The following is a 15,266-nucleotide window of genomic DNA, read 5'->3' on the forward strand; positions in this document are numbered from 1 at the left end:
TATATTATGCTGGCGGGCTCAGAGGGGCTTCTGCTCCAAAGCTCTGAGCACCTCCAAGATGTGCGCATGAGGTTTTATAGGGTAAAGTACAAGCTTGGGGTATTCGGCCAATAGGCATGGAACAGCTTTAGCAGCATCATTATCACAAAAGTGGAGGCAGGGAGGCAGCAAACCAACATTCCAAAGCCAGATATGTATCTTTGAAAATCCAGCTGGCTAGCAAAAAAACATGAACAGCAAACCAACACTTATTAACTTAGATTTACAAGTTAGTCCAGCAGAACTCAGATCAGTATTCCGATACTTAGACTTGTGAGTTATCTTGTTAGACCTGCCTGGCTTTTCCTTCACATTCCCCTCTCTTGATGCTTTCACAACCCTAGTTGGAGTAAGCATCATCACTTATCTGTTGCAGGGGCTCATAATTGGAGGCTAACATCTGAAGTTCTATAGCCTCTATCTGCTCACTGACAAAGCGGGTCAGGAAGTTTAGGACACAGGGCCCAAATAGCAGAACTGCAAAAATCAGGAGCAAGGGACCTATGAACGGTGCCAGCCAGGAGGTCCAGCCCCAGGGGCCTGTCCATGGGCTCTTATCTAAAATATGTTTTTTCTTTTCCACTTGGTCTTGTAACTCTTGAACCATCCCTCTGACAATTCCTGATGGATTGGCATAAAAACAGCACTCTTCGTTTAGGAAGAGGCACAGTGCCCCCTCTTTGGCCGTGAGTAGGTCTAGACCCCTCCTGTTTTGTAAGACCACCTCGGCCAGAGAGTCAATCTGATTTTGCAGAACAAGGTATAAAATAGCTATCAGGATTCTATGGCCTATGTTTCACTCAGGTAGGGCGGTGCTAGCCAGCCCCACTGCTAATATGCAGACTAGTATAGCAAACAAGGAAAGAGGCAAGGGAGCACAAAAGAAATACATTTAACAGCTTCGTTGAACTTTCCTCAAGCTTCGGCCGTGCGTTGACTAGCCAGCTTCCGGATGTGGCTAGAGCAGGGCTCGTCGATCCGTTTCTGGTCCCTCTTGATCTTGATCTTGAGTGGGTCTCCCGGGACACTCTCAGTTTTCTAGGAACCCTCTGTCTGAGCTGAAGTCGCTCTCTTAACCCTGGAGTGGTGGATCCAAGGGATGATTCCTGCAACTTTAACAGCTGTAGGGGTAGTTAATACCACTAAATATGGTCCCTTCCATGTTGGTTTGAGAGGTTCCTTTTTCCAATCCTTCACCCATACCTGGTCACCTGGCTTATGGGGATGCACTTGGACCCCTAACGAAATGGTTTTCTCTATTACCCAACCCCAAACTTTTCATAGTACTTGCCCTAGTCCCAACAGTTGTTGGTGGAGCCCTAAATTTCCTATTTCTGGGGTGGGATTTCCCATCCTGACTAAAGGTGGCGGTCGCCCATAGAGGATTTCAAAGGGAGAGTACCCAATATTAAATCTTGGGGTGCATCTAATTCGCAACAGAGCCAGGGGTAAAATGTCCACCCAGGGGACCTGGGTTTCTTGGCTGATTTTAGCTATCATTTGTTTTAGAGTTCTGTTCATTCGTTCTACCTTCCCTGAGCTTTGAGGCCAGTATGCTGTGTGCAGGTTCCAGTGGATGCTCAGTGCCTTTGCCACTTGCTGTACAATTTCTGCCATGAAGGCGGGTCCATGGCCAGACCCGATGGAGGTAGGCATTCCAAATCGAGGGATAACATCCCTGAGGAGAGCCTTTGTCACTTCCCTTGCTTTCTCTGTCCTGGTGGGGTAGGCTTCTAACCACCCTGTGAAGGTGCAGACGAAAACCAGCAGGTACTTATATCCCTTACTGGGCCCAAGTTCAGTAAAGTGCACTTCTAAATCTTCGAAGGGAGCCAATCCGCATCGTTGTATTCCCATTGACCCAGTGAGCCCTTGTTTTGGATTGTTTTGTGCACAGAGCAAGCAGCATTGGGAGACTGATGTGCACAGAGTAGGGAGATGAGAAATTAGGAAATACTGCTTTAAGAGGGCCTCCAAAGCCATTTTTCCCATATGTGTGTCTTCGTGTTGTTGTTGAAAAGTCGTTGGTTAGCCCCCTATAAACATCTTGACCTTGGGCATCCGGGGGCCCAGGGGAAGGGAGCCTGGTCTCTCCTATTCTGAGTCGACCCCAGCCAGTCCGATGTGATTACTGGCTGGTGGCTCCAGCTGATAAGTAGGCCTTTTGGCGGGGTGCTCTCTTTCCATCCTTTCTGTTTGGGCACTCGTTCTTCCAGTGTCCTGTCTCCCGGCAGTATGCACACTGGTCTCGGTCCAGGGGCATCCATAGTTGGGGTCCCCTCTTTTGGGGGGGGGTGCAGGATTCTGGATGAAGCTTGTTTTCCCCAGGGCTGCTGCAAGGAGTGCGGCTTTCTGCTTCATTCTCTGGTCTGCCTCTCGTTGGGCTTCCCATTCTTGGTTTACAAAAACTTTGTTTGCTACTTCCAGCAGCCGTGTAGCGTTCATCCCTGCAAATCCATCCAGTTTTTGGAGTTTCCGGCGTATATCTGGGTATGACTGGGCTATGAAGGCAGCGTTGACCATCCGCTGGTTTTCTTGGGCCTCAGGATCAAAAGGAGTGTAGACTCGGAATGCTTCACATAGTCTCTCATAGAAGTCAGTGGGGGTTTCATCTGGCCTCTGGGTCACCGTGGTCGTTTTAGACATGTTAGTTGGCTTCTTGGATCCCGCTCTTAGCCTTGTAGGATGGCCTCCTGGTACTCACAGCAGTGCTTTTCTTCCTTCTTGGGTGTTAAAGTCCCAGTCTGGTCTGGTGTCAGGGGCATGTGTCATGGCCCACCCCTCAACATCCATTGTGTCCCCAGGGACTCGGCCCTGCAGCCACTTTCGTGCTTCAGTGAGAAGGCGTCTTCTCTCCTCCGTATTGAAAAGAGTCAGAAGCAGCTGGTGGACATCTTCCCAGGTGGGCTGGTGAGAATGGAAGATAGACTCTACGAGGTCAATCATAGCCTGCGGCTTTTCAGAGTAGGAAGGAGTATGATAGGCGCCAATTGAGAAGGTCTGTGGTGCTAAAGGGTTGGTAGTAGAGTACAGAGTGTCCGGGCTGAACAGTCCCGTCTTCCCCAACTTGCTGTTGCCCTTGTGTCTCCCGCAGCGGCATTTGGAGGGCCGGTGGTGCTGGCTTCCCAGCTTGTGCTGAGCGGAGTCTCCTTCCTACCGGCTCAGCCTGGGGGCTGGGCTCTGCCTCTGGGTCCTCAGGTTGGGGAGGTGTTGGTGCCACGGGGGCATACGGAGAGGGTAGGCATATCTCATCTTCTGTGTCTCCCTGGAAAATAGGCTTTTTTCTGTCTGTCTTTTTTGGCCTGGACCAGCTGAGCTACTAATATCTTGCATTGTCTAGGTCCATTTGAGCAGAACCGAATCCATGGGGGTAGAGTCTGGTCAATATTTAGCAAGGAGTCAATGTAAGGGAATTGATCTAGGTGGCCTGGGGTTCCAGTGATTATTTGATAGATGGCTCGCACTGTTGCTAGGTCCAGAGTTCCTCCTGAGGGCCACCCGACTCCAAAGGCCGGCCATTCAAGCTCACACAAAGTGCGGAGCCTGCCAGGGGTCATTCGAATTCCACAGTCTCCTGAGAACCCCTTTTTGAAATTCTTAATCGTGCAGTCTAAAGTGGTAGGTTTCGACTTAGAGCCTCCCATTCTTTTTAGATGTTTAAGGATAATAGATCTGTTGCTTTAGACATTTGGGAAGGTAGCCTTTATATCTTTTCTTTCTTCACTTCTCAAAACACCGGAGTTCCCAGAGAGACTACTCTTTTACTGGGTCTATGAGTTGTTTGAAGGCTAATTTGGTCAGGGAGTCTGGGTTCCAGTCACAGCTGATGTCTCTGGAGCTCAAGGCCTCAAGCAGTTTCAGGGACTTTCTTCATTAAATCCTCTCTATATCCTGAACTAATGTATCAAGGGCGTGGGACTGACGGAGGATGGTAAAACAAATGGACTAGAAAAGGGACCTCCAAGGCTGGGTGAGCCTGGTCCTGAAGGAATTTGTCTTCTAAACTTGAGTCCTGGGGGTCTGAGGCTAGGCAAAAGGGGCACTACTTGGGTCAGTTCAGTAGGGGAACAATGAGTCTCGGGTGTTCTGTGTCAGAATCAGGTAGGAGACTTTCTCAAAGAAATAGCATCCTAGCCTCCGAGGGCGCAGGGGCATTAACTCGTTGGCTGTCTATGTCCTTTTCCCTCCCAGTGTAGCCACCCTGTGCCGGTGTCGCAGACAAGACAAGGGAGGGTTTTCGTTGCGTCTGCCTGACCGTTCCCCTCGCGGGGACGAAGGTGCCTCTTAGCTTTGGTGGGTCAGTATAAGCCGCTGACTCCGATCGGGACCCTGAGGGACCGATACCACCCTGAGCCATATGAGGTCACCACGGAACCGCAGGTTGAGACTCACTCGAACTCCGTAGCAGAATGCCATGGAGCTACAAACTCGAGCCTGACCGCGTGCTTCACAGGCCGCTCATTCACTCACACATACACACACAGAGGTTAACGACAGTCCTCCCACCAATACCAATATCCTGTTTCCTGTAGGAGGGGATCAGCCTTCTCTTCTGTCCACTGGGACAGGACCTGATTCCTGACCTGATTTCCCCGTCTGAAATACCATCAGACAGAGAGCCTGTGGGAGGGGATCAGCCTCCTCTTCTGTCCAATGGGACAGGACCTGATTCCTCCTGAGGGTTCCTACCTTGTCCGGATGGCCACCTGGTGAGTCTGTCCATCCCTCCACGGAGTCTGGCTCTGGTTGTAGCCCAGTCATCCCGGGGGCCGAGTTGCTGTCACGAAGGAGAACCCGGAATACCGTCGGGCGGCGCCACCTTATTCGCTGCTGGAATCCCGTCCCCTGGTCGGCCAGGAGCCGCCAGTCCAGCGGCTCAAGGGGCCGTCGTAGTTGTATCTCGCTGGGGCCTCCAGAAATGTTACAAAAACGACAGGCCAGCCAAGAAACAAGCACCATTCGGAGGGTGGGAGTACTCAGATATATTATGCCGGTGGGCTCAGAGGGACTTCTGCTCCAAAGCTCTGAGCACCTCCAAGACGTGCGCATGAGGTTTTATAGGGTAAAGTACAAGCTTGGGGTATTCGGCCAATAGGCATGGAACAGCTTTAGCAGCATCATTATCACAAAAGTGGAGGCAGGGAGGCAGCAAACCAACATTCCAAAGCCAGATATGTATCTTTGAAAATCCAGCTGGCTAGCAATAAAAACATGAACAGCAAACCAACACTAATTAACTTAGATTTACAAGTTAGTCCAGCAGAACTCAGATCAGTATTCCGATACTTAGATTTGTGAGTTATCTTGTTAGCCCAGCCCAGCCTCTCCTTCTCATTGCTAGACTTGTGAGTTATTTTGTTAGACCAGCCTGGCTTTTCCTTCACAGATAAAGAGAGTTCTCCCTGGACCAGCTATTTTTAGGATTTTTCTATAGGGAAAATGCTGGAACTGGGTTGCAGGCTAGCAAGGATTATTCTCAGTTGCCTGGGGATTTGTATATGGGTTCCTTTAGTCTTGACTTCTTCCCAGCCAAAGAAAAGATGAAACTGTGGGGCTTTTAATGCTGTTTCTTTTTTCCCTTGCTGCTCACTGATAGATAGATTTCTGTAAATGTGATTTATCCATGTGATGCCTCTCCCAAAACTGTCTCTTCTTGTTCTCAAAACCAGATTGCTTCCTTGAAAGCTTATACTGCCAGTCTTTTCAGCCCTTTCTGTTGCTGGAAATAAGGAATTTTAGTTTTTAACTGAAAAGATGGGCCCTTACTCTTGGATAGCTTGCTTTTCTGAGATCAACAGCACCAAGTATTCTCTCTCCACGCTTTTATGAACTCCTATTTGTTCTTTAATGCTTTTAATAGTGATTTATCTAATTTTTAACTTGTGATTTTAGTTGTCTCTGAATTTTGTTGAATATGGATATGGATTTCCACTTCTTATTCTTCTCATTGCATTTAAATGACTTCTAAGAGGTGAAGACCGAAGTTCTAAGTTTACTTTGCCTTTTGAAATTAGAAAGGTCTCATACTCCTTTATGAATGAACTCGTTCTGTTTTCAATCTGTGATGAAGGGGAAAGCTGGGTGGTCATGTTTCTACCAGTGCTTTCTCAGTTTATAGTTGGTTGGATCTGGAACAGACAACTTTCCCAAGGCAGACAAATGGGTTGAACCAATCACATTTCCAAGAATTGAACTAAGACTTTGCAGTTAGTTTGTCACAGGCACTTGAGATGAAGGGTCTCATAGAGATGCAACTGGGGTAGCCACACTGAGCTAAAATTCAGATAAGTTGAGAGAATGGAACATGGGTATAGAGCAAAGTGGAGAAGCAATGAAAAAAGGAAGGAATATCAAAGAAACCTTGTGATTTCTAAGAGACAGAAAAAGCATCCTATTTCTAGTTCCTTTTCTGTTCCCATGAGACTGGGCTACAGTTTTTCCTACTCTTCAATTCTGTGAGATCTCTGTGTTTCTACTATACCACACTCGATCTGTGTAGTAGGTTCAGTATGTCTGTTTTTTTTGCAACCAAGTAAAAAATACAAGTAGAAAAGAGAGGTTCCAAACATAGAACTGACAGCACTCAAGTTAGACATACTAAAATTAAAACAAAATGGTATACACATTGGAATAGTGGTTCATAGAATGGAAATTTTTTGCCCCGTAGACAAATTCTTGGAAATATCTGTTTGTATATTGAGGAATATTTATAAAAAGTTAAGGCAGGTCATATATAGTCCATGTTAATGTGAATTCATCCCAGAGAGGGCATGTTGATTTGGTGTGAGACTGTAATTTAATTAGTGCAGTTAATTAACATAGCACACAAGTGACAATACTGTATCCAAAGCAATTTATTGGTGTTAATTTCTTCATTTGCAGATGCACAAAGTTCACCTGTTGAAATGGATGTTTTAATATATACTATAAATGGTTTCTGAACTTGCACATTTAAAAAAATTAGCTCTAGTTTAGTTAAATTTGTGTGAGAGTGCTGGAGAGAACCTTTCCCTCTTAACGCTGTGTAATTGAGTATTTATATTTTATATAGTGAGAGTAGACCCTGCCAGGGCCATGGGCAGAATAGTGAAGGATTACTTGTCTTCTGGTATCCTCAGACTCCCTTTTCCTTAAGTTTTCTTTACTGTAGAGCTTACTTTCCTTTTCTCTGTCTTAACTGTTCAGGGCCCAGGCTCTTTCTTCTTTCAAAAGTTACTCTCAGTATAGGATCTAAAACTGGTTCATCCTAAGATTTAAGAACTGTTAATGTTTTATTCTCAATACTATAAATTGAGACAGGGCTGCCTGTTCCCACAGGAGTGGTTAATTTGGCTATTCCACTGTAGAACATTCCATGTGCATGTAGGAAAATATTACATGATTGGTTGGAATAATTTGATTACTGTATGTTCACCAAGTGGAAAGTCTAGTCACAATATCTTTTTGTCTTCATTTTGTCCCTTGATAACCAATTCATGAAGCCAATCAAGCTGAATCAAATCTTTCTGGAAGGCAAAATTCTTGCAAACTGTCTCTGACACCATCTGCTGCACAAAGAAAGAAAATATGGTGTACTAATTGGTATGTTGCAAAATAGCCGAGGGACTGAATGGTGGTGGTTTTGGAGTCAGTGGATTTCTGTGAGATCTCACATTCTGACAGATGCTAGAGAGTGCGCAGTGTCTGGCCCTAGATATATGGAAAGAACTTCTTTCCTGAAGCTTGCCCTGCCTCTCTCTGCCATTGTGGCCACCCAGACAAGACAGCAAAAGCAGATTTTGTTTAGGCACTTATATACACTTTAAATTTTAAATTAAAGAAACATATGCTTACTGAAATTGTATCTAAATAATACAGAATTACATATTGAAGGATAAAATAAGTATCCTTCATCTCTCCCAACTCTGATTCTTTGCAGGTAACCACTACTAAAATTTATTTGTTTTGGTCTCTGCTTTTTATTTTGGAGTATTTCCACAAAGATCTGGTGACTCTAGTTCTTTGTTCATCTTTAAGAGCAAGTCGTTAAAATGTTGGTTAGGAGCTCTTTGTGGGGAAGCAGGTCTTTTTGACAAGTGAGTTTAACCATAGGGTGACTGCCTCAGACATTTTCACTTTGGCAACCTCCAGTATCGATATCTGGGAGAATGTTTCCTTCCAGAAGTCGTTTGGGCCCTTGCCCAAAGAGTGTAAATCTGTACATCAGCCTTCTTAAAGTTGGACAAGGGGAAGGGGGCTGGGGTCCCAGCATTTAGTATGCAGATTTCTCTTTAATGCCTCTATTTGTAATCTTAAGTCTCATTGCTCTCCCAAGCCAAATGTTTTTGAGGTCTCTGGCTTAGACCCTCTTAGCTCAATTTATCCAGAGTAAACCTCCCATTTCTGAGGTGAAGCAGGGCTCTCTGACTGTAGGGTGGTTTCTGGGCTGTGTGGAGGCAGGCAGAGTTCTAGAACGTTGGCCTCTGTCCCCCTGTGCTCGTCCTCACCTTTGGTGGTATTGTGTGGCTCCATGATACTTCAGCTGGAGCGGGACAGGGAGTTTCCCCCCAGTTGTCTCTGAATAAGCTTGTTCTGTGAACTTAGGAACTTGTAAATTGTTTTATATAAGGTAGCAAATATGGGCAAACATACAAACAAAATGAAAAAAAAATTGGCTAAAGTATAACCTTTGTCATATGTTAGTGACAGGCTTATTAAAATCAACCTCTGAATTCATTGAGTGAATATTTTAAAGAAATGCTTTTGCTTAATGATGATAGCCAATATTCAGGTATCTCAATATTGTCCATGTAACTCCTTCTTCAGTAGAAATGTTAATTTGGTTTTAGTGGAAAATTGTATAATATATGACACTTTCCTATTGAACATGGAATATACGGCTCAGGTTTTTCTTATGGTGACAGTTATAAGAAGAAGGTAATTACGAGGCAGAATTTCTGTGGTATATTATTCTCATGAAACACAATATTAGAATATTGTCTGGGAACTTAATATTACTAGCACAATGGAGTGATCACTTTTAGGGGCTAATCATTAAGTTGACATAATAGTACAGAGTTTTTGTGAGAGTAAGGTGAGATTGCACACCACATTGACACTCTCTCTTAATCAACACACATCCAGCGAGGGTGTAAGGAGAAACTGGGAAATTCTAATTTGAAACCAGAGTGATAGATGTATTTCTTTATGCATATGTATTATACACACTAAAAACAACAGAAATATCATGTAGTTTATAGGAGAAGGAGGATGGATCAACTAAATCTCTGAACAAGCTTAAACAATTTTTTTTTGCCGTATAAATAAATCTCCCTCTAAAGTAGGTAGGATGAGCAGATACAGGGAAAGGTGTCTTATTTTGAGGAAAAGTCTTCAGTCATTATTTTAATTTGTTGTTTAATATGCCAAGATGTTTACCAAAATAAAGAAACAGTACCCATATCAATGTGCTTTTTTTGGTTGTTTTTAAAAACGCTTCTGAAGTCATTTTATTAAACAACATCAGAAGTATCTAGGGATGCAGTCTCTGAGAAGGCCGCCTCAGGCTCTGTATTAATTTCCTCTTGCTGTCGTAACAAACTGTTTAAAATTTAGAGGTTTAAAACAACATGCATTTATTATCTTACAGTTCTGTAGAAGTCCTGCACTGGACTCACTGGGTTAAAATGCAGGTATCTTCTGGGCTGTGTTCCTCTCTTGAGGTTCTACATGAGTCCATTCCTCTGTCTTTTCCAGCTTCTTGAGACTGCCTGAATTCCTTGGTTTTGAAGCTCTTCCTCTGTCTTTTGGATCCTGCTTCCACTGCTGCATCTCTTTGTAATAGGAAAGATTCTCTTCTTTTAATGATTATATAATTAGATTTGGCAAACCCAGATAATCCAGACTAATTTCCCATTCTCAACATCCTTAACCTTAATTATGTCTAAAAAGTCCCCTTTGCCATGTAAAGTAACATTAAAGACTTCTGGGAATTACAGCGTGAATATCTTTAGGGACCATTATTCTCTGGATCCCAGGTTCTAACCTTGAGTTCTCTGGCAAAGCAGGGGCGCAGACCCCGTTGCAGATATAATCTCATTTCTGCAGCATAGTTCCTGTACTATTTTGCTGAGGGCATTGTCACCATACCAGAAGAGCTACTTTTTTTTTTTTCAAATGTATTTGGCAAATACAGAATTTTATTTTGTTCCAAATACTGTGATAGGTATTGAGGAAATAAAAATGAAAGACAGAGGCTCTGTTCTCAAGGATCTTATGTAGAGTAAAAGACAACTACACAATGTCATAGGAGAGAGACAGGGTGCCTTGGGATCTCATAGGGGTACCCTCCACAGCATTGTAATTTTAGGCAAAGATATCCCAGAGAGAATTACATTTAAGTCCTTTGCAAAAAAAGGACTATGTATGGAATTGTGGAGGTTAAAGACGATTGCATTTTTATTTATTTTACTGATATATTCTGTAGATAATGGTGTTACATGAAACCAACAAGACTTCTGCCTTTATGGAGGTCCAAAGAAATGGATAGTCCAAACCCAAGGAGTTTAGTGTCCTAATCTAATAGATTTAGCAGGAGTGAGAACCTTTACACATCAAAGGTAGAACAAGGAAGGACAGAAAGAGTGGGAAAGACCTGAGGTGGTTAAGAGGGCTGACAGGCAAGAATGTAAGATGTTTGGAAGCACCCATTAAAAGTCTTATTTTAGATTATAAGAGCGTCTAAGAGAGCAAAGGTGTTCTAAACTTGAGGAAGTTTACCTTTTAGGAGTGATTTTTTTTTTTTAATCTCAAGGAAAATGCTTAGTAGTTGATCATTTTGAGTTTTTTTATCCTTTCGTTGACCTTTTAAGATGGACTCAGATTCCAGTAAAGAAGTTACTTTGTGCAGAGTAGAAAGGGCTCTAAGCAGGATAAAGTAATTTTTTTTCTTTTTTTTTAGGATAAAGTAATTTTTACTAAATTTAGGTGTCACTTACTTGGAAAAAAAGACTACTTTAGATAGCTGATTCTTTAGCCTGGTCTTATTTTATGGATTATGGTAGTAAGCAGTTTATGACCTGATGGCAGTGATCACTTGTCACTGCAGTTTCCAACAAACTTCTGTAGAATACTTTCAGTTGTTTCCTAGATCCCCTTCCTTCCCCTTCCCTCCCCTTAAAAAAAGACTGGAAAATTTGGATAGTATCACTATCCTGTGAACTCTCAAGGGACTGTGTGAATTCTGAGCAAGTTTGGAGAACACTGCCAAATTCATGTGGGGTGAAGGAGAGCATCATAGCATCTATCTGGCAGGAGAACCCCATGTTTTAGTTCCACTGTTCCCTGTCTGTTACACTGCATTTTGCACTTTGTATTTTTTTTAAGTCTGGACTTCTGACTTATTTTAACTAAAACATCTTCTTCTGGAAAAGGTGGATTGGTCAAAGAACAGCAGAGTGTTATTGCTTCATCTTATCACAAGATGTCCACCACTTTCAGATAAAGAACATGAGTCCTTTTGTGTGTTGTGTTAATTATCTAAATTAATCTAAATATCATATTGCCAAAAAAAAAAAAAAAAGATCAGTAAGTAGTTTCGGTATCTGAGGGGGATTGGTTCCAGCAGTTCCACAGAGACCAAAATTTGAGGATGTTCAAGCCCCTTAAATAAAATGGAGTAGTATTTGCAAGTAATGTACACACATCCCTCCTGTATACTCTAAATCGACTCTAGATTACTTATAGTACGTAATACAATGTAAATGTTATGTAAATAGTTGTTGGCAAGCACCAAGTTCAAATTTTGCTTTGGGGAACTTTCTGGAATTTTTTAAGAAAATATTTTTGATCCGAGGTTGGTTGTATTTGTAGATGTGAAATCCACAGATGTGGAGTGCCAGCTATACATTTTAGCTTAGAGTGGTGGGAAGTGGGAAAACAGGCAGATGTGCTTATCAGTAGTTTTGTCATAAGAACTTGAGATTCTTAAATCCTGTTCTCCTATTGCAATTTAAGAGGAGAGGAACTCCAGAATTTTCAAGTGGAATGGGGTGTTCTTGTAATAAAATATGAGGAACATGCAAGTTATCATATTATAAAGATTTGCAATTATGCCTTGATCGAAGCTAAGGGATTACATGTTTTTAATGAAGTGCACATTGTCAGTCTGCAAAGCACTAAAATGAAAAAAATTACAGAACTGAAAATTTAATATATATGATAATACACATAAATCTATTAGAGAAAGAAAAGCAGAATTAATTATAATTCAGTACCCAGAGGGCGAATAAAATAGTAAAGAATTATGAAATAAAAAATTCATTTTGTAATTAGTTTAGCAGAGTAAAATAAGAAAAGAAGTAAGTTTTTAAAGGTCCTGATAACTTATAAAATATTTTATGAAAGGAAAGCAGGAAAATGTTAATTATAAGCAGTTAGTTATAAATAGTAGGGAAAAATCTATTCTATCTTAAAATAACAATGATTAAATTTCTAATTAATTCATGTTTTCAATTTGGAAACTAATCACAACAATGTTTTGTATATTCTAAATATTCAAGTGAAATGCAAAGATGTGCTTAAAGCATTTGTGAAACTCAAGTGATCTGAGCACCAGTAATTCTCTCAAATGCTTTTTGGGAAAGCAACATGAAAAGTTTTTTTCCTCTTTGGAGTTGTTTAACGTAATTATTAGTATTTGTGAGAGTTCTGATGGGCTATTTGTTTATGTATGAATTTGATTGTTCTTAATTCATGAGGAAGTACATTTTTTATTATATAGTGTTGCTGATTTCACAGTAGGGTTATTGTATTTTAAAAAAATATTTTAATGAAATGAAATAAAGATACAAGAATCAGAACCTATTCTTTCAATCTTTATATGTAATAAATACCTACAACAGTCTTAAAATCACATAGCTGGTAACTCAGGCTTGATATATGCATATGGTGTCTGAGTCATCACAGAAGGGTGGAACACAATTTTGGGTGAGCTACAACCTTAGCCAGTACAAGGGTCAGAGAGATCAAAAATTGTTTTCTATGAATGAGCATACTTGATAGATTGGACCAAAAGTAATTCTTATACTGTTTAGTAACTATTCTGTCCCTGATGGAGCAGTTATATCTCAAAGGACTCTTAGGAACAATTGTTTTAATATACTGTATTATATTTCAAGGCAGTTGATACTGACATTTACTTGACTAGCTCCAGATTGTCAGCTAAAAATTCTGATTCAGTTCACCACTTCACTACATGGAAGCCCAGTCAGTGTCCTTGGTTAGTATTTTTAGATGCCTCTTAAAGGATCCCTGGCTTCTGGTTTGCCAGATATTGACAGCTGGTATATTATTTTTATACAGTTGACATTCTTTGTTTATGTAGGATTGGGTAACTGTTGAGGGCCAGATTGTGTCCCTGTAAAATGTGTATACTGAAGCCCTAATCTCCAATGTGACTGTGTTTGGAGATAATGCCTTTAGGCAGATAATTAAGGTTAAATGAGGTCATAAGGGTAGAACCCTAATCTCATGGGACTAGTGTCCTTATAAGAAAAAAAAAAGAGACATCAGAAATCAATCTCTCTTTCTCTCCATGCAAACAGGTAAGAGACCTGGTGAAGACAACAAAAAATGTGACCATGTATAAGCCAGGAAGAGAGGTCTCCTCAGAAACCCACCTTGAAGACACCTTGATCTTGAGCTTCCAGAGTCCAAAATGGTGAGAAAATAAATTTCTGTTGTGTAAGCCACACAGTCCGTGGTATTGTGTTGTAGGCAGCCTGAGCAGACTAATACAGTACCCAGGTGGGAGGGTTGACTGGATTAAATTAAATATTTTGTGATCATATGTTTTGATGTCCTTGTGTAGGGAAACTGGAGGTTAGACTGTAAATGCATTGGAGACCTAGGCCGAGGGACTAGACCTAGACTAGTTCCTTGTATGTGGTTGCTTTATTATGAAGCTTGCTTTATTATGGATAACATGTAAATACTCAGGGAAAATAATGCAGTGATCAGCTGAGCAGCCTCTTGTTTTTTTAAACTTTAATTTTATGTGAATTATGTTTTTAATTTATAGTGGTTCAAAAATTTTATGATTATTTCGGTGGAATGTTCATTTTATATCACATTCTTGTAGGCTGGTGTTTCTAAATGTTTCAGAGCAGTATGACCTGATCTTAATCTTAGTACTGACCTGCTTCTTAGTTTTGATTTTTGTGGCTTTTTTATCTTTGAAGAGGATTCACAATGAGTAAAGACATTTTAATATGTTTAATTCTATGGGGAGGGTATGGGAAGGATACTACTCATAATTCCTCATATTAAATCTATTTAGTTGACCATTTATTTTTATTAAGAGAAAGCAAAACTTCATATATTCTATTTTCCAGTACTTTTTTGATTAAGAGCTAAACAGCTGTTAGTAATCATGTCTTCATCAATTAAAAACACTGCTCTCAACTCTTCTTTTCCAATTCACTGGAATGTTTATTTTTTATTCTTGATACGTAAGTCAGTTGAGATGGAATAGTTTTTAATTTGAGTGACATGCTCTCAAAAAGAAAATGATGTTTTGATTACACATACTAACTCAAAAATACTGCTGTTTTCCAGCTTTGCAAGAAATGAAAACATTTATTTTCACATCTTATGACTTTGAAAATAAGTACTACTATTTTACAGCATTGCACCGTTTATTCGTACCAGTTTGGTACGAAAAATACGGACAGACTGGGGCTTAAATCCTGGCTCTGCCACTTGCCCTTATTAAATTCACTTTACTTTTTGGCTTCAGTTTCCTTATCTGTAAAATGTGTATAATAATTCATGTCTTAAAGGGGTTGTTGAAAAAAGTGAGTATAATTTGTATGTGCTATATTTAGCATAGTGACAGGCACACAGGCAGCAAAAGTTATTTCTCTAAGTAATGACATTTTGAAGAGCTTCTGTTAATTCACTACACTTAAAGTTGCCAGAACCTAGACCTGAAGTTAGTGTGGATGTTTTTCCAGAGTGTCCTGTGTTTCCAGGTGGTAACTGGAATACTGATCAGTATTCAGGAAGGGACCAATCTTCGACATTGTAGTTGCTTTTGAGGACTTGTGAAAGGGTGAACTGAGGTCGTACATATCTGCAGAGCACTTTTCATAGCCCTTGAGATACAGTAGGTGGTCACTGCATAGTCAGTGGTAGCCAATGACATCATCATCATTAATCACCATTCAGAGATCAATATTATTCATTTC

At 41.1% G+C, this 15,266-nt stretch overlaps 1 long non-coding RNA gene across 1 annotated transcript in view; it reads left to right on the top strand.

Moving 5' to 3' along the window:
- LOC116664263 overlaps positions 1–15,266 on the top strand; it is a 75,192-nt gene that overhangs the window by 44,777 nt on the left and 15,149 nt on the right. Inside the window, exon 2 of the long non-coding RNA XR_004320684.1 lies at positions 13,623–13,738. This is a non-coding gene — a long non-coding RNA (uncharacterized LOC116664263). The remainder of the gene's footprint in view (positions 1–13,622; positions 13,739–15,266) is intronic.

Source organism: Camelus ferus, chromosome 6 (assembly GCF_009834535.1).
Source record: "Camelus ferus isolate YT-003-E chromosome 6, BCGSAC_Cfer_1.0, whole genome shotgun sequence".
NCBI lineage: Eukaryota > Metazoa > Chordata > Mammalia > Artiodactyla > Camelidae > Camelus > Camelus ferus.